This window comes from Geospiza fortis, unplaced genomic scaffold (assembly GCF_000277835.1).
Source record: "Geospiza fortis unplaced genomic scaffold, GeoFor_1.0 scaffold112, whole genome shotgun sequence".
Classification (NCBI taxonomy): domain Eukaryota; kingdom Metazoa; phylum Chordata; class Aves; order Passeriformes; family Thraupidae; genus Geospiza; species Geospiza fortis.
In genome coordinates, this window is record NW_005054298.1 from 27,807,977 (window position 1) to 27,832,608 (window position 24,632).

A 24,632-nucleotide genomic window follows, 5' to 3' on the forward strand; every position below is an offset into this window, starting at 1 on the left:
TTGTCTGTTGTTAAATCATTCCTTTTGGCCAGTCATTTCTTTGGTTTTTTCTGCTCATAACAACACTATGTCAGTTTAATGTTCCAGATGAATGTGTTCTAAAAGCATCACACTGAATGCCTGTCTCTGAGAGATTTATCAGAGACCAGAAGAGGCCCACAAGTACAAACAGGTGTGAGTGAATTAGAAATGCTGGGTTTGTCGTGATTTGGTTTTATCTCCAATACTATATCATCAGTCTTTTAAGTCTGAGAACTTAATGTGATGTGCCCTGAAATCTTTCATATATTGGAATGTATCAGTTCCAGCTCTTCGTTGTAGGTAAAGTATGCTTTTCTTACTCCTATCAAAATTATAAGCTTATTGTTTCCAAAGATATCTTTTCTTCCTCTTCACATCTGGCAAAACAATCTATATCTTTTATCTGAAACCATATTGTTGTAAAATGAGATAAAGCAGAAGAAGGAAGAATCCTCTGATCTGTGGTGGTCTTCAGATATTGAACAAAGCCAACTATTTTCTCCAACTGAATAAAAGCCCTTTTTATTCTGTTTTTGGTGGGGTTTTTTTTCCCTTCATTTGGCAGTTTAGGTGCTCAGACTCAAAAAGCTTTAGGTTCAATAGAAGTGTCAGTAAGAAGCTGTCAGAATTTGGTGGATATTGACATTTTTCAGTCAAGCTATGGATGAAAACAGAAAAGATAAAACTGACACCGTAAAACAAGGAGTAGAATCCTGTTCACGTTGCAGTCAATAACAGAGTTACTAAGATTTCACCCGAGGGGTTTGTAAAAGCATGTGGATGACCTGGGAGCCCTTATAATGGGGTTTTATGGTGCAAAGACACACAAACGCTTTTTGAAGTTTCTGACTGTGACCCAAATTGAAGTATTAGCTGGAATGGTATATTGTGATTTTCTCTTCTTGATGTCTACACTGGAACAAGGAAACAATTCAAATGACCCACAACACCAGGGTTTGAAATCTCTGACATTATTCCGATGAGGGAGGTGGGACAACAAACAAGTGTAAAAGGTTGTGTGCTTCTTTATGAACAGCTCTTGCTTGTGACATGCTCTTCTAAAATTTTGGGAAATTCACTCTCTTCACTGAATGACTGCAAATTGTCTAATAGGTGTTGTGTTTTCAGTCCTTCCTTATGATCCAGGCTTCCCTGCTATGCTGCACCCTCAAACTGCACAGAAGCTTTAAGTGCAATGTGTTTCCAGCATTTTCTTCCTTTGTGTTACAGTAACTGAGAAACTAAATGATAAATGGTCACTGGTTGTTTTTTTCCATATACATTAATAAAATTAATACCACATTCATACAGAATACTCAGGAAACAGTTGAAAGAAAATATATATGTATTCATAGCAGGCTTCTATCACTGAAGTTTTTCTGTCTCTCTGAAATAGCCACTCTTTATATGTATGGCCAAAATTCATCTGTATTGCAGTAAACAAGGCTGAAATGGTGATTCATCCAGTTCCCTTTGTGAAGCTCCAGTTCTTTAGTATTTTATGTAGCCTGACCAAAGCACAGAGAGATTTAGTCAGTTAATTAACTTGAAGAAATGAAATAACAAACAGCATATATAATGTTCATGAAAAATAAAGATACCAGGAGTGCGCAATATACACGTCTTACAGATTTAAGCATATGATTTGATTTTATTTCTGGTTTTAGTAATTTCTCAATAATAGTGGTAATAACACTCAGTTTATTTAGGATAAGAGATTTTGGGGAAAGTTTTCTTTGAGCATAAGGAGGACGTTTACAATGACTTTTCAGTTATAAGAAAAGAAATTATGTCTGTCTTATATGTTTGATTTTTTAAAGTTCAGACAGTCCATTCTATGGATTTAGGCTCTGGTTTCCAAAGCTGAGAATAATTCTAAGTGCTCTAAGTATTATTTGTGGCTTTCTTTTGTATTGTGTTGAAAATAATAACCTTCAAGATCACTGCCTTTCTTTCCTCATGCAATTTTGAGCTTGGCTACAAGATAGGCCATTGGATACAAAGTTGCCTTCATATTGTCTTATGTCTTTTCTTTCAAACCCCACATTTTCTGGTTTCACTAACTTTGAAATTTCTTTTTTTCACTACTGATTGTATTTTTTCCCAGTTTCTTTCTACTGTGCTCCGGATGCCGTGCAGGGAGTGCTGAATATTGTGTGCTGCTCAGCCCAGGGCAAGGCCTGTGCCTGTCTTTGTTTAACAATTAACTGCTGTAGTGACTTTCACCATCTTCAGCTATAACATATGCCCAACAGGAATTAAAAGAGATAATCACTCTTTAGACAGACACACTGGGAACAATTAAAGGCAATGTTTTCCCCTTGTAGAAATTTGCAAATCCAAATTTCAATACACTAATTGTGTCCATAGGCTCGAGATCATCTTCAAGTCCCTGGGTAGGAGCAGCTCTCTCAGGGGTGTGGGTTTTGTGTAGCAGAATCCACAGGTGAGCCCAGTACAGCTGTGACAGAGGTGCTGAACCCATCCTGGGTTGGGTTGGGTTGTACTTGGATGTTGGATAGATCAGGATGTGGAGCAGTGTACAAGCATCTCATTTGTGAGAGGCTGACCACAATTAAAGACACACAAAGGACAACTTAAAGCTGTAAGAATGTAATGTAAAGGAGATAGTGCTCCTTTAATCCCACAAGTAAAAATATTTTTTGCAAAGAGGAAAGCTTAATAAAATCATTTGAAGTTTAAGGCTGACAGTAAGCAAGCTTTAAATGTGCCAGTGTGGTAAATGACATCTCTTCCCTGCCTCTTGATCTTGGGAGGTGGTGTCAATGTCTGCCCTGCCTGAGAGCTTCACACACCCATCCCTGAGGCACACCATGCTTTCAGTGATCTAATGCACAGACACCAATAATTGCTGCTTGTAAATAATGACACCAATATTTGCTGCTTGTAAATAATAGCAGCAAACTGAAGATCTTAAGCTTTGGCTACAGGACACGTAAGATTGTGAGGTCATATAATGGATCATAGGTATCAAATTGACCTGATCATTCATTTTGTATTCATTCTAGTCGTGCATATTTCTGCTGGGGCAAATTGTTGTTAAGGGCAGCTCTTTTTCTCTTTATCTTATCTGTTTTACAAACTAATACTTTTCTTGAAGTGTCAGTAGTTTGTATGTGCACTGTCAGCTTGCTACAGGTTCCACAGTGGTGTAAACATTGTCTTGATGTGTCCTGTGCATGTGGGTTGTGCAGGAACCAGTGAGAAGATCGCTAAAATTAAAGGTGAAATTGATCTTTCAGTGTAATTGTGCCACACCAAATGCAAGGAAGCACAAATTAAATGAGCATGCTTTTCTTTCTTTTTTTTTTTTCCAGATCCAAGTATTATTTTCTTATAAGGGAGAGAATATGTTAATAGAGTATCTGCAGTGGCTACAAATCTAAAGCAGTTGCAGGACACAAGCAATCACAGGGTGCCAGTAGTAGGTGCTGGGGCTGCTTGCCTACTTGATATCCTTTGGACATCCCTGTAACTGAAAGAGTGAGATAAACACACAGTGCAAATTATGTCTAGGGCCACATCTGCTGGAGAGAGGAGCAGGTGTTATTCCCACATTGTTGTGCATTGAAGAACTTGGTGTGTTTTCATGAAAAAAAAAAAAAAAAAGCAGTTTGTAATAGAGCCCTCCCAGGAAAATATAGAGGGGTGTTGAACAGAAAGATTATTCAGGATGGAAGAGATCTGTAGTGGTCACCTTGCCCAGCCTCCTTCTCAAAGCTTTTGGTTTGCCTGCTGCTGCTCAGCTATGGCCTCTCCTTGGCTACCTCCCATTTCATTGACCTGAGAATTTGGGGAGCAGAATTAAATGCTTTCTTCCTATTTTTAAGTTTCTTATTTCCTACAAAGCGAGTCTGACTGGGCAGCCCTCCTTTCTCTGTTCACATCTCCACCCTCCATCCCACTCCTGTGTGAGTGGCAGGCAGATTCTGGCTCTCAGTGAGTTGAATGCACAATTGGATTGGGAGCAGTAGCAAATCCCACCATCCCACTGCAGCTATGAGCTTTTAGTAAATAAATGGGAAACATTTCACATAATTAAATACCATCTTAGGAAACTGGGAAAAAAAAAGCCCTAATTTAGAAAAGCATTCAGAATTGCATATAAAACATGCTGCTTAAATGTATTTTATAGTGAATTTGCAGCAGAAGCACACATCTGAATACATTCATGAAAGATCACACTCAGCGTACGATCTTTCAGTCTGTCGGGTTTTTTTGGTGGGGCATGCTGTTGCTAACACTGCTTTAATAGCTTTGTCACATCTCAACTTCATCTGACTACCCCCTGCCCCTAAAAACTCCCATTTAACCAGGGTTCTCGTTTCATAAATCACATTTTGTAATAGAAGTCAGTTTTGTGTGCCCCAAGTGGGTAAGCATTTCCATCCTTATATCAAGAATTAAGCATCTCCTGACAAGGAAGAGAGGTCAAGTGCTGTAATAAACCAGATTCCATCAAGAATATGAAAAAAATGCTGCTCTGACCAAAGCTAAATGGAAGTATATCTGGATTGGGATGTGATATGAAAGAGTAATGAATAAGCTGAAGCTATTTCTAGAGTTTATGCCCACTGTGGCTGATTCCATCTCATTCTTTCTGACACTGTTATTTACCCTGAATTACAGTGAAAGCTCTTAATACATACATGATGTATTCAAAGGGCCAGGCCCGCAGCCAGCTCCAAGCACCTTAATTTCACAACACATATCTTTGCCTTTTGACTACGTACCTTAAAAACATATTGAACTCTTGGAAATGAAATCTGACTGGGAGTGAGCATGAGCTAAGTACATGCAGGCAGGTACTGAATAAGAAAATAGTTTCACTGGACTTGTGGCCCAGAAAGAAAAGTAACTCTGGGAAATCTGTCAGCATATCCCTGTAGCTGAGTAGGTTACTTTGCCACATTCATTACACTGGAAAATCTCTTCTTGATTTAAGTGGAAATGCTATTTTTCACTGAAAATTTCTACTTGGTAGCATACCACAATATTTCCATTTAATCTATTAAATTACCAAAGAAATAAAATACAAGTTTTAGTATTTAGCAGAAACAGAAGGCTGTATTTATTAGCTTGCTGTAGTATTTCTTTTGGGCAATAAATCGGTTAATTTTATTTTTAATTTAAAAAAACAAAAACAAAAACACCCAAACAAACAAACAAAAAACCCCTGTCCTTTTCCTGCTCCTTGCAACTTCTGAATATCCAACTAACTGACAGAAATGAAATAAAATTTTGATACTTATTATGAACAGGACACATATTGCTTGAAGTAAAACATAGTTTTTAATCTGATGAAATATAATACATTATTTAAAATATATTTTATCCCTTTGTTTTAATTTCTGATGGAATAATGTTGAATATCACCATTAAAGTCTAATCTTAAAAAAATATTACTTCATATGCAAACTGCAACAGATGTGGCTGAGAAGAACAGAGGCTTATATCAATAATGTGCACATTCTTGGTAGTTGGTAAAAGATGACATATGGAATACTCTGGGGCATATCAGTCATAAATAGTGATGACAAATTTCTTCAGTTTCTGAAGAATTACTTGAAAATCTTTAATTCCTACTGTTCATTTTTAAAGTCATGTCTGAAAAAATATTCCTAATTTTTTTTTTCTGTAATACTGTATTTTTCTGTATTGTCTGAAAATTCGCCTTTTTCTTACACTTGTACAAACTAATACTACCAGGAATATTATCTGTACCTACAAGCTTTGTCTTTACTATGTCATACAGCTACAAAATAAAGACAAATCAGGAGATTATTATAATTGCCATACACCTTACATTTTCAAAAGCACTGGAGGTCATTGCTGGGTGTTACTCTACAGGGACATTTTGTCCTCTCAAAATAGTGCTGATCAGCAGGCCAAGAGCTTTTGAAAGTATCCACCAGCTCTCTGCTCTGTGTAGTGCTCTGCATGCCTGCATTATTAAGTGGAAATAATTATTTTGAAATTTCCATTTTTAGCAGAAGACATCCTTCCTTGCCTATTACTCAGCTAAACCACCTCATATATCTGTGCAAAAGTGAAAAATGGGCAGCAGTCTGGATAATTCCCTGTGCTGTGTGTTGAGTTCCCTGAATCAGGTCAGTTGGAGCTTCAATGCTTATATTCTGTGGCTGATTATGGATATCAGTTTCTCAAAATGCTTCATCACTGCTGAAATTAACATTTTATAGTAAAAAATATTCTCATTTCTTTTCATATCTTTCAGCCAACACGATTTCATCACTATTACTTCTTGCTTTTTATGCAAAAAATATTGAATCTTAGGTTTCAGTTTTTACTTTTTTCTTCCTGAACATACTAGATGAAACTTCTCGAGAATAATACTTTAGTCTTAAAGATGAATCAGCTTACATTGTTATTAGAAAGAATGCCAGAACAGAAGCAACTTGATTTTCATAATGTTTCAATTGTAGTGGATAAGGGGATTTTTCAGCTCTTTTGGGTTTTGACAATTTGAAAAAAAGGAAACATGTAGTTGTAAAAGGTATATTTAGGGATTTCTGGACAGACCTAAACCTGAAATGTAAAATTCCGTATCATGACTATTCAGCTGTTCTCTGCACACGTGTTTTTATTTCCATAACTTAAAGGTTATTACCTGCTTAAGAGTATATATGTTATTAATTCTAGATGTGAATAACCATAATAAATCCAAATTATATGGTTTGAGAAAATTAACAACTCTGAATGTTTTTCTCAAAAAAAATTTAAAAAATTAAGTATCATGATGTATTACCTTGAATTGTTTCTCTCTGAACAAAGGTTTTGTTTGTACCCCCCCACCTCCAAGCAAGTCAAGACTGGTGTATGCCAGCAAATTCCCAGCCTTTGCTCCAGACCTGGTGAGACCCTTGCAAGTCATCCTGTCACTAGACACCGGTGGAAAGCCAAGGTCAGTGTTCCACAGCCTGACTTGCCCATGGCAGCCTCACCAGTATCCACAGAGACATCTTTATTTTGGTTCTTTGAAATATTTCTGGTGTAAACATATGAAAAATAAGACTAAAACTTTGTTTTCATAATTAAAAAAGCAATTCACTAAGAGGAAAATGGAAACATTCTTCAGGAGAGTTGTGGTGTTCAGTCTTCTAGAAAGTGTCAGGAACTGCATCTGTAGAAAGTTTTTTTTCCTGTTTACTTTATTTTTGGACAAAGATAACTCTCTTGCCTTGCCTACAGCCACTCTCATATTGCTTCTAAGATTGATGAGTCAGCCTCATGTGCATAATATTAATTTGCAGATCTTAAGTCACCTCATAAAAAGGTAAGTGTCATACCAGTAAAGGGACAATGTCAGAAAGTGACTTATTAAAAGATCATCAACATGAAGTCATCATGATGGGTTCAGGAGTTTCTAAATCCGTGTTTTTCATGTGGTGTAAAATGATATGGGACACAAGGATTTGATCTGTGATGGAGACACCTGACATTAAGTACGGAGATCTCACTATGGCCTGGCCTTCACAAAACTGCCATTGAGAGGGAAAATGTTAGTCATGGTGGAGAGGGCTTTTCATAGTCTTAGCTCCAGGTTGCTCATGTGGCTTATGCTCTCTTAAATAGTGAGGAAAGTACTGAAACACAAAATACAATGCTGTGTGTAGGTTTTGGAGCTGTATGAGTGATCTCAGTACAGCTTTATGAGGTATGTTAGGGCTTGGGGAGAAAGGCAGCAGGTGTAGGTCAGAATTGCTCTCAGTCTGTACATCTGTGAAGGGTCAGCATTGGGAGTTTTCCCCACTCACTGATCAGTCCTTAGGGATTTGTGATCCCAGAGACACACTTGTGAGGGAGAGTTTCCTCAGGGCTGGCTCTCCTTTTGTACCTCCAACACTCAAGGACAGAGAGGGGAGAAAGAGCCACAGCAGCTGAGAGGGTACATGGGGTGGGGACCAGCAGGGCCATGGCAGTGAATCTGTGTGAGCATCCATGGAGTGGCAGAGATGAGGATGGGGAAGAGGGAAATGTGCCATAGCTCTCAGTGTGTGTGAGCATCCATGGAGTGGCAGAAACAAGTATAGGGAAGAAGGGAACGTGCCATAGCTCTCAGTGTGTGTGTGTGTGTGTGTGTGTGAGCATCAGTAGAGTGGCAGAAATGAGGATAGGGAAGAAGGGGAATGTGCCATAGCTCCATGGAGTGGCAGAAACTAGGATAGAGAATGTGCCATAACCCTCAGTGTGTGTGTGTGCACACCTCAGACACCAAAGAATGTCCCTGTGTAATTTGCTGCAACATGATTTAGATGTTTGTCCTTGGACTGGTTCCTGTCATTATTAACTGGAAGTGCAATTGGCTTCTCAGAATTTTGCACAGGCTTCCTTTAATGTCCAAGCGATGCAATGAAGATGCAAAGTAAGTCTCAAATGCAGGTTTCGTGGCACTTAAACATTTCTGAAATCCCTTTTTAGTGTTGTAAAACTAATCTCCCCATTGTGAACTCATGCAGGCATGATCTCACCTTTGGCTTAAAAATCGTTGCATCTTGCCAAAGACTGTTGCTATTCCTCACCTTCTGAATATAATTTGATCTTCTCATGCAGCTCTAACAATAAGATTTTTTTGATGGGCTGGAGACAATTGCAGAAAATAACAAGTTGGCACAAGGGAATGTAAAATGACTGGTAATTTTGCAGAGAAAAATGTGAGCACATGACCTCTGAGGCTGTAGGCCAGCAAATGTCTTTGCCTAAAGCCTATAAGAAAAACTGAGACTTTCTAAAACATTTTTTATTTCCCTTCCTAGTGTTAATCTTCCAAAGTGCATTCTCATTTTTGCCTTTGCTAATAATTTTATCCTCATTAAAGCATACCTTTGTCATCAGAGATTTTCATGTGGCAGACTTGCTTCTAACTATTTGTTGAAGGGATACAAAGATGCCTTCTAGACCTCTCCCTTGTTTGACTAATGCTTCCCTGCACAGTTGAGAGCCCAGGAGCTCCCCCAGATGCCAGCTCCATTACCATATCCCCAGCTAGTCTCAGCCTAACTCAGCAGCATCATTACATGGCTCTGCAGTCTACAATTCAGATACAAGTCCTTAGCCCTTGGCATGTCACTGTTAGTAAGATCATCTCTTTCAAGGTAAAAAATGAAGCACTAAAGAGGCACTGTAAATTTTTTAGGACATTATTTGTATCACAAAGGAATTGCTGTCACTTAGCAACTGCTGCTGACAATGGTATTTTATGATCACAGAGCTTTAGCTATAAACTCCTGCTCCAAAAGTATCTTTGGGCATCTTGGTTTTGGGTATAAAAGCCACATCATTGCAGTGACAGAGACTGCTTAGCTCACCATGCCAGCATTGGATGGAGGGTGTAAGGCTGTGATAAATTGAATTATACATTTGTTTGGAAGGAAAATGTATTGTAATGGAGCTATACACCCTATTTATAAATATGTGATGGACTACTGTGGTCATTACAACCCATGTTCCAAGTAAACGTAAAAGACACAGTGCAAAACCAGACAAAAATCCTTCTGCTCTTTCCCAAGAAGCCTCTCTTGTTTATCAACAGATATTTCCCAGTGAAGGGCATAAGTTTGTTCTGATTATACTGATCATATTGATTTTATTTAAACCAACTGCTTTGGATATATCAGTTTTAGGAAATATAACTTCAAAAAGTATAAGTCAATTCAAAATTTGCCTCTGCAATCTGGAGCCCAGGATGGAATTTATAATGTTCCAACTTCCAGCCTGCTGGACTATTAGCATTAATTGCTTCCTGAGAATGCTACAAACCAAGCATATTAAGATTTCTTTTCTCCTTAGTACAACCCTAACTATCATTATGTGAAGTTGATATAAATCTTGTTGTTCTACAGTCAGAACTGAAAAACACTTGAATTTGAATTAATGTATTGCAAGCAATGTTCAGGCTTCTAGACATCTTTAATATTCCATGCATGTAAAAATAATTTTCCCCTTTCTTTTTTCATGTACTATAAAGCCAAAACCAATATGTAAGATAAAAATTGTCATATAACTCTTCCACACCAATGTTAACTTTACAGAATTGTGAGGATGTGCTTAAATTTTCATCTAAAGTTGTTACATAAAGCAGAATCAAAACATCACCCAAGTAAAATATCTTTCCTATTACATTGTACAGATTTGGCTGAGAAGGTAGGGAGAAAATGCCATTGTTTTGTGCAAAATAAAAGAAATGGCTGTTGTAGTGCTGATGCATTTTATATAGATCAGTTTCTGTTTGGTTTTTCTTCCCTTAAATATCCATGTTTCCATCCACATGGGATATGAGGTGGTACTTGGTGTCCCAAAACTGACATTCCGTTTGGTGAGGAGATAGCTTTTTTTTTCCATCTAGACTCTCAGCAAGAAATGCCTGAAAGCTCGGTCATTCAAATGCACCATATAGGTTCTGAAGTTCAATGCTGATGATAACGAAGGTAATTAATAGTACTACTGTAATCATTGTAGTGTCAGGTTTTTACAAATTCACTTGTGACTTTAATAAACTTGAAGGTATTCCAGGCACTTTTATGTACTTACGTGGCTTAAGAATAAAGCTGCTGATTATTTGATTCCTTTTACTAAATGAAAATCGTTTTACTAAATGAAAATCTGGTCTAATTAAAGAAATTTTTAAGAACTTCTGCTTCCCTTTAAGAAGAATTCAGGACAAAAACCAGGGGTTTTCCCCAAAATCTACATTTAGCATTTCCACATCTAAACTCTGGAATTTCAGAGTTGCTATAGTGTGTTTCCTATTCAATGTGCTGTAATCCACATAATGTTTAGGAGACAACATGAAATAACATGAAAATGTTAGTAACCATGACTGAGAGATGTTGATTTACAAGTTTGGCAGGAGTCTAGTTGTGTTCTAGGAGTACTGTTGTATATCTGTATATCTGCTCTAGATGGTCCAGTTAAGTAAATTAATGAATTGATAATTAAGTTTCTAGAAGCAAGTGTGGGAGGAACCATCCTGGGCAGACAGAGCAGTAGCAGGTAATACTTAATGCAGTCACTTCCTCAAACCTATCTCAATTGATTGTGTCTTCAATTCCCTGCAATGTCCAATACAGCTGCTATTGAACGCTGCAGGGGGCAATCCAAACAGAAATATTTCAGCTTCTCATTAGGAAGGGATGGATCCTCAGCAGGCATCTGCTTTCTCATGATCTGCACTCTCAGGGTTTACATCCCAAACCTGGTGATTATATTTGATTTATAGCATTGTTGAGTGCTGAGGAGGCAGAGGCAGCTGGGTGTTTCACAAAAGTAGTCCCTTGCTGTGTTTTAGAAGCTCTTTCAAAATTTCATTTACTCTCCTAAAATTAAAACAAATCTACTGGAGCAGGTCTCTGGAGGTGTCTTAATTCAGCCCTCTGAATTGTAAGAACCCCATTTTGTTGTGTTACATTTGTTGGATAGGTTAAGGGTACAGATTGATCAGTCTATGTACTATCAATTTATCCTATCAATCTAAATTTCCTACTGATTGGACTGAAGTAGACTTGTGTGAGTGCTCTGTTGCAGTGAGAATAGATATTTCTAATAATCTGCAACATTTTGTTTCCAGCTGAAGCTCCAATTGTCACATATTCCCCATGGAATATGTTTGCATTTTTCAAACATTTGTATAGTATCCAAATTTATTTTGTATTCTGAGATTTTTCCAATATCATTATTTATTGTTAACAGGTTAGGAACAAAATCTTCTATTTCCATATAAAAAAGGAAACAGCAGTTTTTGAGAAGTGAAGTATTGTGTGGGGAGAAGAGGAGCCTTTGATTTGTTTTTTTTTAGCATTGTTAGATAACCATCTGTAAATAAAATAAGTAAAACTTGAGAACATGGATTGAGAACCGGGTGCTCTTAATCCAATTGTAAAAAGGCTTTAGCTAATAATACTTTGACATTATTTTAACAGGGGAATTTAGAGTGAGTCCCTTCTAGCTTTGGGGTTGATTGAAATAGTTTCCCCTGAAGCATAAAGCATGTCTCAAGCCACTTTAGAAGAACAGAGTTCTGAATTCTGAACATAAAATACTCTTTATCAAAACAAAAGTCAGTGGCAAATCCATGGTACTTTTCCAGATTTAACTTCTGCTACAGTTGTATTAAGTTTTTTGCCTTGCAAGGAGTTTTTATCTGTTAACAAAAAAGACAATAATATCACAAACATCTACTCTGATTCAGCTGAGTGAGGCATAAAACTTCTGAAGTCAGTCATTGATTGTCAATTGCAGTGTTACTTCTATCAAAATAGCAATAATTTTTATTTAGTAGTTTCTTTGGATAAGCACACAAAACAGCAACTTGGTAGGTCCTACACCACCCTCCCTCCAGAACTCTTGGAGGAAAACTAGGGCAAATTTTGGTCTTTAATAAAGGTCCATTTTTGGTCATTAATAAAGGTCCGCAGTTCCTGCAAAGAACAGACCAATCTATAACATAATCAAAAGCTTTGATTTCTATCACTTTAGCATTTTATCACTCTACTGTAATAAACAGATATATGCAAAAGTGTATATCACCCATCACTTCAAAAATGTGTTGCTTGCATAAAAAATATCAAGGAAGTGTCTGTCAAAGTGCTAGTTAATAAAACTTCTGAAATTCTAGGTGATTGCTACAAATGCAGCTTGAGAGTATGATGGGTTACTAAGTGGGAACAAACAGAGCTGTCTAATGGGCTAACCCTCACTGCAGAATGAGACCTTTGAAAGGAAATTGCTCTCATGAAAGAGTCATCCTTGCTTTTAGTTAATTCCTGATTTACTACAAAGCAATGTAGCTCACAGCAGGCAGCCTGCTCTGCAGGAAAGGAGGAGATCCTCAGCTCTGGTCCTGCACACCTTCAGTGAGAGGCAGGGCCAGATCTGACACTGCACACAGGCTCTGGTGTCTTGTGGGGATTCAACATGGGAAGAGGAACTGGCTTCTCAATTCCATCAGCTGCATGGCAGAAATGCCCTGTGGCACCCAGATTTGCAAAAAAGCTGGGAGTGAATCAGGTCAGACACAATTACTGGGAAAGAGGAGCTTATCAGATCCAGCCTCAGTGAGCTGGGCTTGCCATCCTGAGCTGACTTCTTATCTGGAATCATTTTTCCTATGGCTTCCTTTGGTTTGTGGTTTTCTTCCTCTTTGTTATTTCAGCAAGTGTCCCAATTCCCTTGCCTGGGCATGAGACATGCAGGACCACAGCTTCAGCCCTAGTCCTTTGCAATCTGTGTCCCTCTCTCCTAACTTCTGAAGCATGGCCATTTCAACTACCTGATCAATTTTATTCTCCCATTTCATGGGACTATTTAGACTTTTTCCATCTCAGATCACATACTGAATTGCTGGGATCACTGATCACTAACAAAGGAATGGAGCACCATCTTGTAACATACTTAAAATTGAGCTTGTACAGAAGAGACAAAAATAATTTACAAAAAAAAACCCAGAAGGATATTATAAAATGTAAATAATAACATAAATTTAAAAAAAAGTAGAAAAGGTAAATAAAATGTGATAATCCCAGAAAAAGGGGTAATAATCCCTGCTCTGTGCATTGATGCAGCCAGGTTAGTCAGAATCAGGCTGCTCCACCAGACACAGCTGAGCATTAGGTGAGGCAGAAATAAATATATCACACAGTTCATAATAAATCCATTGACACAACGGGCTTGGAGGAAGAATGTATTGGGTTACTCACAGGAAAGGAGGGAATTTCATTCACCCCTTTCACCTCAGAGATCCAGCTGGAGAACATGATCAGGTGAAAACCATTCTAGTAACTGGGCTCCAGCCCACCAGCAGAAAGCCTTTTACACTCCTGCATACAGGACAAGGGACAACACTTTCAAAAACTGGGAAATCTTTTACACAGCCTTGAAAAAAACAAGTTACTGTGGCAATATTAGGGTTAGCCATGGCAGAGCTTATTCCAAGCAATATTCATTCAGGACAGGAGAGCTAAGTCTATTAGGAGACTGTTAGTGATTTATTTGCTTTTTTTACAGAGTCATGTAGTGGGGAAAGGCAACTAATCTTGTTGGACTCCATTAAGAAAGTCTCTTCAGGCTTCAGACAGCCTCACATCCCCACACGGCCTTCTCAAGCAACATGACTGGAAATTTCTTGTTATGTCCCAGGCCTATTTGCATAAGCATGGAAGCAGACTTGCATTAATAATCACTGTATTAAGGGCCTAAAAAATCCTGATCACATCATTAGACATACTCCCTGGACATTTTTTGTACATCATAAATATCTCCTCATCACCTCCTTTATTTCTGTCACATCCACGATAGTTTTAATAACAGTTTTATAGTACAGCTGAAGTCAGATTGAGAAGACATTTCTTTTAATTGATTCTTTTTTTTTTAAGAAGAGAAGGAAGAGTTTTAAAAATATCTAATAGTATCTGACTTACAGAAATATTACTCTTAAACCTTCAGGGTTTAAGATACATAAAGGAAACTTGGAAGATCATAGGCAGGATTTGCATAGGAGAGGTAGGAAAGTCTGGATTCATTTTGCCATCTATTTAAGGGGACCTAGAATAGCATTTCTGCACTTCTCACAAGCCAGGATTACAGTTGAAAGTGTTCTACATATCCGAAAATTTGCACCACCAAATTAGTAGGTAGAAGTAAGCGAGTTGCAGGCCAGGTATGCCCCCTGTACAAGGGGGAGGTTTGTCTTGTGAGAATGAGGGGGTTTCTGACCTTGCTTTTGTTTTCTCAACCCAGAGAAGGTTTAAAGGTTTCCCAGCCAGGTTTAAAGTGTGAAAACACACTGGGAGATTTTCAAGGAGAGGATGGCTGCAAGCCAATGAGTACATTTTCCCTCATGAAAGATAACAGTGGGGCTCCCTGGTTGGCTGAGCTGCTCTGAGAGGAAGGAAAGTTCACTTGAAGGCAAGAGCTGATTTCTGCCACCCTCTCATGACACTGTGTCAGACACCACTGAGGCCCTGTGAGCCCCCTCATTGGGGCATGAAGCTGGGTCACTCTGCTCTGGTACAGAAGTGGGGTCTCAGTCTGAGGGACCCTATTGACCTTCCCTAATCATAAAAAGCTGATGAAGACTGTTATCAATTAGATGCCAGCAAGAAATCAACGTTCCCTAATAGTTATGGCGCACTGGATTAAAAACTACATCAGTTTTCTCTTTGTAGCTTTCAGTCAGATCCTACTTAACGTTTTATTCCAGCAACTTCTCAGTGAAATCCAGACATCCCAACAGTACTTGGGATCCAACAGTGCATAAGCAGCCTCACAGGACCTCACTTCCCCTAAAGTCTGCATGAACAAACAAACAAAAAAAAAAAGGGTTTGGCAGCATTCAAGCAATACATTCAGGAAATCTTTTGAAATGGGAATTCCAGCATAATTCAGCATGATTGTAAATGCTGTAAAATGTGTAAGCCTAAATGGCAAAGGGAATTGTATACTGTAGTTAGTGATAAATGTTCCATGCAATATACTGGGTTTAGCTGCCCCACTTATCCAATGCTCAGTGGAATTAAGTAGTTAAATTTATGTGCATAGTACTGAAATTGTAATGCTGAGTGTCAACCTCAGACCTGTTTTTCTCTTAAAGCATAATAAAAAATACCAGTGGAAAAACTGTCCCAAGCCTTAGTCTGGTAAAAGGACTGCAAGTCAAGCAGAAAATGTAAAACATTTCTGGTTTTCTTGACCAACCTGTCACAGCCCAATCTGTTGTGACAGTGCAGGAGGCACAGCCTGAAAGCACCTTGGGAAAGGGGTCAGGGCTTAGGCTCCTCTCTTTTTGACAGAGGTGAAAGTCTCAGCACACAGTGCCTGCCTGCCCATGCTAACAAGGTGGCCTTTTAGCAAGCCATCAAAGGCAGAGGTGGGACACCGTGGGTCTTCTGTCCCCTGGGAGGTTCCAAGTTGGCCACTGTCCTTTGTGGTCTGGCAGCTCTCCTGATTTCCCATGAAAGCTCTGAAAGTTCTTGTTTGTCCTTAGTGTGAAAAGTACAGTACAGTACTAACTGTAACAATCAGCTCTCTCAGTTTGTATTTCTGAAGCCACGGAGTACCTTGGTGGTTCCAATCCATGGTGCAAAAGAGAGAGTGAAGGGCTGTGTCACTGCCCTTTCTGCAGGCAGGGCAGTGGGAATTGGCCTCACCTGTCCAGCCAAGCCCAGGGATTTGCTGCACCTGAGTGGGCCTTGGAGGAGAGGAAAGAATGAGCTAATGAGCTGCACCTGTGTGTGGTTAACGGTGGGGCCATCTCAGCTGTTCCCAATCTGTGCTGATGAGGCAGCCTGGGCTGGGGGAACCTTCTAGATCCACACTGCTTCCGGCTCTGCCTTCTCTCAGAGAGGTGCTGGCTCAGGGAGAAGGAGCTACACACAAAGCTGGAGCCATCCTTTGAGGAGCTACGTCCCCCAGGCGGGGGCTGTGAGGGTGAGTCACTGCTTATGGAATTACCTGTCTTTTCCTGTAATGTATATTAGATCAAGGGACTCTGACGCTCCTGAGTCAGGGACTTAAGGAGATGAAAGATTGGAAAATGTAAGGATGATGTGAGTTGTTCTGGCTGTCTTAGGGTTTCTGGAACATGAGGTGTTGAGAAGGTAGAATTGCTGATTATGTAAGATAGGCATGTAAGCTACAGTCTTTGAGAGTGTTGGTCTTCTTAAGATGTACCCAATTTCTCTGCCTCTGTGTTTGAATAGTGCATTTTCTGACTGTACCTGAAAAGGTCTAGTTCTCTGCAAAGCCTGAGTAAATAAATATGTGAATTGTGTATCTTAAAGCATTTCTGGGGTGCTAATAACTGTCAGTGTATGCAGGGCCAGTAGTGCCTTGTGAAACCTGTTTATTTGCCACCCCCCATTGCCCTAAGTTTGCTCCTGTACCTGAGGAACTTGCCTGAGCTTCAAGTCAATGCCTAACAAGTCTAGATCAGTAGGAACAGACCTCAGTTATCTTGGGAACAGAATTGTAAAAAATGTCACTTGTATACTGATGGCTGTAAGACTTCATACAAAATATGGGGAGGGGGAGATGCTTGCATTGCTTAAGTGAAGCTTTCTGTAATAGAGCAGAATCTCCTGAGTGGCTTTGGGTGGGCCCTGGGGATGCCTGTAGCCTCTGGCAAGGAGCCTGAGAGATGCCAACATCAAAATGGAGAACATGTTTCCCTCTCCCTGCTGAGTCCCTTCCTTCAGTTTTCTTAGAAACAGTGTCTTCTTAGATCTGCTATTGCTGCATTCTGCACTTTGCTTTTACTTCTGCAGCTGGGTCATAGGGATCTCCTTTTGTCTTTGTTTTCTTTCCCTTTTTTTGGTTAAAAAAACCCCTCTCATAGTATCTTGAAGTTACAGACAGATGTTTTTGTTCCTCTTTGACTAGAGCAGTCCCAGGCTGCCTTTATTTTGCAGCCTTAGCTCATACATGTGATGCAGAGTGTTCGACTTCGTATTCTTTCTCAGCCTGAAATGAAGTTTATGTTGAAGTGCTTGAAAAGCACAAATCACTTATTTTCTGTTTGATAACCTAAATTAAGACTTAGTTCTAAATGTGTATTATGAGCTACTGGTTTGAGTAGGCCCTGAATTTCTGTGGGAGTACATTAAATTCTCTTTCTACTCTCTCAGGAGATAAATAGGTTTGAAATGTAAGTACTGATGTTTTAATGGGGGGTTCCCCCCCTTCCCCCCCCCCGATTTGGAGAAGTTGTTGAAACTTTAAGTCCACTGAAAAGATTCCCTAATACTTCAAACTGAGGATATTTGGTTTTGGATTTTGAATGCTTGATTAAAACAGAAATACTTTGTTTTGATTTTGCATGGTCTTTATCTCCAGCCTGTGGGGAAAAAAAATTAATTGTATGTTTGTGTTAACTCATTCAATGTAAAGTTTATTGCAAGGATTTGAATTCCTGAATTTAAATGTGAGGTTTCTGGTGGTTTGTGACCAAATTGAGAATGGTGGCATTCTGAATAAAATAAAAAATGTTTTGTGCTGCTAGAGGCCAAATGCTTAAACTTTGAGATAGCATGAAAATTTATGTGATAGTGAATGTGCCATAATCAACAAGAAAAAAACTAAATAGCTTGAGAAAAGAGGGGGCAGCTGTAACTGTAGCAATACTGGGGGTAGGAACAGAGGAGTCTGTTGTGTATAGGAGCAGACTGATGGATTCTGAGCAGAAGAGCAAAGCACCTCCTGAAAGGCAAGTTTTTCTCATTCCTTTCCACTTACCCCTACTTTTTGGGGTTTTTTTTCTTGCCAAGTTTGTGCAGGGAGGTTTCAGAGTAGCTGTGCATACTTGAAAAGATTAGAAAAAGTGAGGCAAATTCTGCACTGACATTGCACCTCCACTAACATCAAAGCAATACCATAAATTGTGTCTCTCCTACTCCAAGCTTTTTAAAAGAAACCCCCGACAAACAAAAACCCCATAAAGTGAAGAATCATGTTAGTGACTTCAACATTGTTAGAATTCATGCCAGAGGGAGAAGGCAGACTCTATTCACAGGAAAAATAAGAGGAAATATTAATTTAAAAGATACCAAGTGTGTCCTTTGCACTGACCTATCTGAAGGTGGTTCTGACCTACCAGACCAGGTGCTGGCTGCAGTCTCCCAGCTGTAGCTTTTGTCCTGCATTTTCCTGCACCACCTCCCTACAGCCCCTTGCCTAGGGGAGGACCTTATGCAGCAAAGCTTCTGGGATCCTTTAGCAAATCCACCAGTCTGCTGCAGTTAGTCAGTTCAAGTCAAGCCTCTGGGGTTATCCTGGTGCTCTGGGGTTACAGAAATTAACCGTCTTCCAACAGGAAGTGCAGCCTCTCCTTCAAAATGAAGATATTTTCGTGAATAAACTTCTTTTGCATTTCACATGTGATATATTTTCTGGATGCTAGGAATGTGGGTGGTAGTTTTACAGCAACTATCTCAAGGAAAGTAAATATGTGAGTTAAAGACCATATGCTATTGAATCTTTCTGCCCTATCCCCTCAATATTTTGGAGATGGATACCTAACAATCTGTTCTGTTTGATCACAAGAATTTTCCAAAGCATGATTATGGTTGGTTTTTTTTGGGGGGGTTTTGTCTTTAATGTAAATTCTGGGTGACAGGAATACCTGCATACTACATTGGGTAATGGCATTAGATGCAGCAGTGATAAGTTAGCGAACATGTAATATCCTAAGGCAAATAGATTTGTATGTTCTCCTTCACACTGGATGATTGTGTTGCACTCTCTAAAGACACTTCAGATCAGTAAGAATGTCTCCTCAGGGAATCATAGCGATAACTACTTTTGACAAGTAGTAATAACAGAATTTTGGTCCAAGCATGCAATGAAAGACTCATGCTGAAGCCAGGGTTACTGCTAGTGGACTGCAGGGGCACTGTAATTGCACATTGCTTGCTTTAGTGATGGCATGTCTGCCTCTACTCCATCTGTACTTGTGAATTTGGAATTGCCTGCTCCATCGTATCAAGCAAAAAGCCTAATATTGATTTGAAGGGATCGATGGTGAGAAGCATTGTTTTAACTTACTAGTAGGCAAGATCAATTCCTTCCCCAGGAAACCACTGTATTTTATGCTGCAGTCCCAAATACAGGGGAAAATCCTGAATTCTGTGTGCCTTTATTGATTAGCATCACTCTTGGCTAATTAGACACGACTTACCAATCCTTTCAATAGCTCAGTTAGGTGACAAGCTCTCCAGGTATGTGGATCATGATACTTCTGAGGGAACATTTGCAGTGATCATGACTCTTCCTTCATTCTTTCTCACTGTTGTTACTTTACTGAGCCATCAAAGGCTGTCGTTATTGCACATTGACATAGTGCTGCAGAATGGTTGATAAATCTATATTCAAGTTGTGTTTAAAATCAATATTATAGCAGTTACCATGCCAAATCAATATTTGCCCAGTTGCTAGCTCCCACTGCTTGATGCACTGCAATAATTCCTCTTGTCCCGTGGAACATGGGGACCTAATCCAACAGTCACTGAAGACAGATTCTCATTGACCTTAGGCTTTGGATCAACCCATGCCTGCCTTTATTTACTCGCGTTTGCCGTAGGGTTGTACAAGATCTCACTGGGAACAGAAATCCTGTTCACCTGATTTCTCCAACTGATCAAAACCATCATACTATGATCTCTGCTATTACCAACAGGCACCAAGGTGTTGCCTTGCCACTGCTGGCTTGTTGAGCTGCTTTGGTTCTGTGGTAGAGACAGTGCCTGCTTAATGCAGATAAAAAGCATTTGCTCAAAAATAATCCACAAGTTTTGATGATGCAGCAGTTCAGAAACAACACATTTGAGACAGATCAAGTAAGACTAATTATCAAAATAGACTTGTGTAATCATCTATGCTTCCATGTTTTAATTGAACAGTGGGATATTTCTTTTGGAAAAGTGTGTTAATTGGGGTCTGCTCATGGGAAGGAGTGACTAATTGAACTGGCATGAGCCTGATAGCAGCTTTTTTCATTAAAATGTTAACTTTTAAAATCAGTGTTACATTGCAAATATTGTCTTTCTTTCAGTTGGACTAGTCTATCTGGCGCATGCCAGCTCAATTAGCAGCTTGCTTTCATGATCAGACCCCAATTAACACAGACTTCTCTTAAAGAAGTATTCCACAATTTAAATTAGCACATTTGCATTAGAAGTAATTATACTGGTTTTGGTTGTTAGTTGTTCCTAATTTTTGTGACGATTAAATATGCTTTAATGGAAAATGACATTTGTTGATTAATTACTGAAGTTGTAATGGATGTTTTTAGAAAATATTCAAATATGGAAGAGAGAAACTAAGCTAAGACCGAAATATGTCAATGGATATCAAAGGTGGAATCTGCCATTGCTTATATGTCATTTCAACGTAAATTACACCCTTTCTAGTTATAACTACACTGAATTGAACTTATTATTTAATGAATTGTTTCTGTGTATTTGGCCTGAGTCTGTGTGACCTTAGAATGCAGGACTATGTGAGGTAGCGACCAATTAGGACACTTTAGCTCTGAGACACATAAGTCCATTTTGTTTTCTGAGTGGAAATATCTGCAAAGGCATAAGAGAGGTGTGATGATGGAGGGCTAATGCAGGACTTCATATTCAGAGCAAGAACAGGAGAGCAGTGACTTGGAACCAACAAAAGCCTCTAAGCTCAGTGGTCTTGCTCTTGAAGGAGACTGTTCTCAGGGGACTGCAGAAAGGGCCTTCAAGCTCTTTATTCAAATACTTCTTAAATAGATGCTTAATCTGTAGTGTGGACTGTGCTGTCATTGGTTTACTTCATGTCACATCTGAAGTAATTCTTAAAATTTTTGATCTATGTGAGCAGTATGGTCCTGTGTTTAACAGAGCTTCTTTTTTTTTTTTTCTTTACACTTAGAAATTGTTCAGGTGGACATGGCTGTGTTACCATAAAATGCCTAGACTGTATGAAGGGTATTTTGCAGTTTGCATTTAAACTTGGAAGGAATCATTAATTTTAAACCAGTACCTGTATGATGAGATTTAATTAATCTTTTTACGTCTATGTAACTTTTCTTTAAGGCAGAACTGGTGGTTAGCTAGAACATGCCTACCTGAAAGGCATCCAGTCTGGTATATTATCTACCATTTTGCTTAAGAGTATGCTGTGTTGATTAATTGCTCTCATTGATAGGAAATGGTCATCTTATCCACCTGGACTTTCTACAGCTTGAGGTTTTGGCATCTAAACCTTACTAATCTTTATTTTTTTAAATGCACATCCTCTCCCGAGCTATAACAAAACAACAACAAAAAATCCCAACCTAGAGACAAAACCAACAACGAAAAACCCAATAAAACAACAATACACAAACCACCCAGAACCCCCCAACAACTTTGCTTTTTATTATTGGGGTTTTTTTTTCCCTTTTGAAGAGATGATGCGCTCTCAATGTTTTAAAACTGTAGTCAGTGTTGTACTGGTGTCCCTCTACTCAGCTAACAGGGATTCTAAAGTAGACAGAAGATAAACATTGTCCTTCTGAAAACTCCTTCTGCTGGAGTTTGACATCTTCAACTCCTGTAGTGTTCTTACACCAAGTGTATTTATGCAGTGTAATCATACTCCTTTACAAATCAATCCTTTCCTAAAACCACCATTCCCCAGGGTTCCCATATATCTGATATTTGGTTTGAGGTTTTTTGTTGCTTATATTATTTATGCTGTTATAATTGGCATACATAAACCATAAGATTTGCAAAAAATAAATTAAAAAATGTGGAAGATGTGGTGGGAGCAAACACAATCTGGTTGTGCTTAAAAGCAGGTTTTCTTTTTGTTGACTCTCCTCTATGTAATGGATGTGAAAAACAAGAGAATGCTTTTTCCAGGTGAAGTGTCTGCTAGGAACAGGCATCTATGCCATGTATTACAACATCTGACAGGAAGCCTTGCTCCAGAAATAATGCAGCTCTCTGGAGGCTTGTCCAGCAAATGTATCATCCAAGGTCACTGTGATTGCACCTGCATGGAGCTGCCTGGTGCTGAGCCTTTGGAAGGAGGCTGGAGGCTCACAGGAGAGCCAGCATGTTTGTAAAAAGCAGAATAACACCTTGTTTGGAACAACAGGAAAAAAAAGACTAGTGCAGGGTAAATGCACATAACAGCAGTGGAGAAATTAAAAGCCAAATAAAAAGTCTCTTTGCAATGAATTATCAACCTGCTTCTTGAAATAGAGAGAAATTGTTCTATGCTGTTATTTCAGGGAGAATCATGAAACTGGAATGGGCTATTTAAGGGGATAAATCCCTTTTGCAGGAGGTTGTCTGGAGAATCTGTGGATGCCCCATCCTTGTTGGTACTTGAGGACAGGTTGGATGGGGCTTTAAGCAACCTGGTGTAGTGGAAGGTGATGAAAAGTCAAGTAGAGAGAGCTTACAGAGCCACAGGCTCATCTGAGTAAAATTATTATCCATGAAATGGTAGTAGGGATATCATTAATACTGTGCCAAAAGTGTGTTAAGTCCTTTAGAGCCAGTAAACAAACCACAAAGCCCATGCTTACAGGCTCTGTGGGGTTGAGCCCAGGTGAGCATTTAAAGTGAAGTAACCTCTTTAGGTAAAGGGGAGAAGCAGGAATTATGCGTGGTAGGGAGGCCTATTTTGAAGAGTGCTTTTTCTTTTGAGTAAGTACCCAGACATTTCTGTGGCTGTAGGCTCACCTGCTGTTCAGGACAGACTTGCTCCTGTGTTTACTCAGCCAGCAGCTGAGTGTGCTCGAGGGGTAGTGTTAGAGAGCTCATTTTTGTGCCATCAAGGGTAAGAACAGAGTACACACAGAAAAAGCAGAAAAATGATAGTTAAAAACAGTGTTCCTGAAGGAAGTGGCTGTGTGTGTTGTCACGGGGAGGTTCCTGCTCTCAGCCAAGTGATAAAGTATGCCACTGCAGGGGATGTGGTGCTGATCACAGAGCTCTGTGCTCCTGGGACATGCTGGCAGAAGTTTTGTGTAGTGTTACCCCATTTCCTTAAATTCCCTGGTTGTATTTCCCATGTGTCTTTTTGCTGCCTATTAACAGCAGATAAAATCTTGCACTTTGAGAAATGGCAAAATTAAAACTTCCACCCTGCCTTCTGCTTCTCCAGGAACAATTCCTGGGTTTTTCAAGTACAATTATTATCCTATTTTTTAAGATATAACTTATTCTACTGAAAAATAAGCATACTATCACCCTAAGCAAAACAAAAATATTTAAACTGAGTTGGAAATATGAGAATTTTGTATATGATCATGTGTACTGGCAAGAAACTCCATTGTTACAGTGCTGAAGGTGAGTTTCTGACTGAAAAAAAAGCCAAGCACAATCTACTACTCTGTAGCAGACTTTAACAAGGACACAGCTTGGATGATTGATGAGATCTTTTCCCACCTGTATAATCTGGGATTCTATGAAAGTAATTCCTTTGTTCAATTAGATGGTAAACTAAGAAATAAAAGTGAATTCTGTCTTTTAAAGACCATAAGCAGAGAAAAAAGTAAGAACAGTTATGGCATTAGCAAAGACCTGAATTATGTTTTGCTCTGGTATTAAATATTTTAATCTCTCAGCTAAATTGCTTGATTAAGATTCATTTCATATCAGAGTCAAAAGTTTTACTGAAGAAGAAAATGTAAAACTGAAAAATGGAAGCTTTGTGCTTATAAAGACTTCCCATGGAGGGCAAAGAATTTTGCAACATATCTTTTTCCAACTCTATAAAAACTCTGCTGCTGTTTGAACATATCTAAACTACAAGAAAGCTGAAGGTGGCAAAGAGTCCTTCCAAAAAGCCCTTTTTTTTTTTTTCTGATTAATAGGTACTGTTAGAATCTTTGGTAGTCTTAAGGCACCTGCTGAGCAGCAAAAAGGTGAAGTGTGTAACCACGGTCCTCAGAGACAAGGCCTAATAACCTCCTGTGATCTTGTTCAAAGGACATTTGTTTTCCAGTTTCAGTTGCATCTCGTCCCAGAACATGACTGTAATCCCCCAAAGTCACAATGGTGTAAGAAATCTACCCTGAGTAGGGAGCAATATTTTGTCCTAATGGTGTC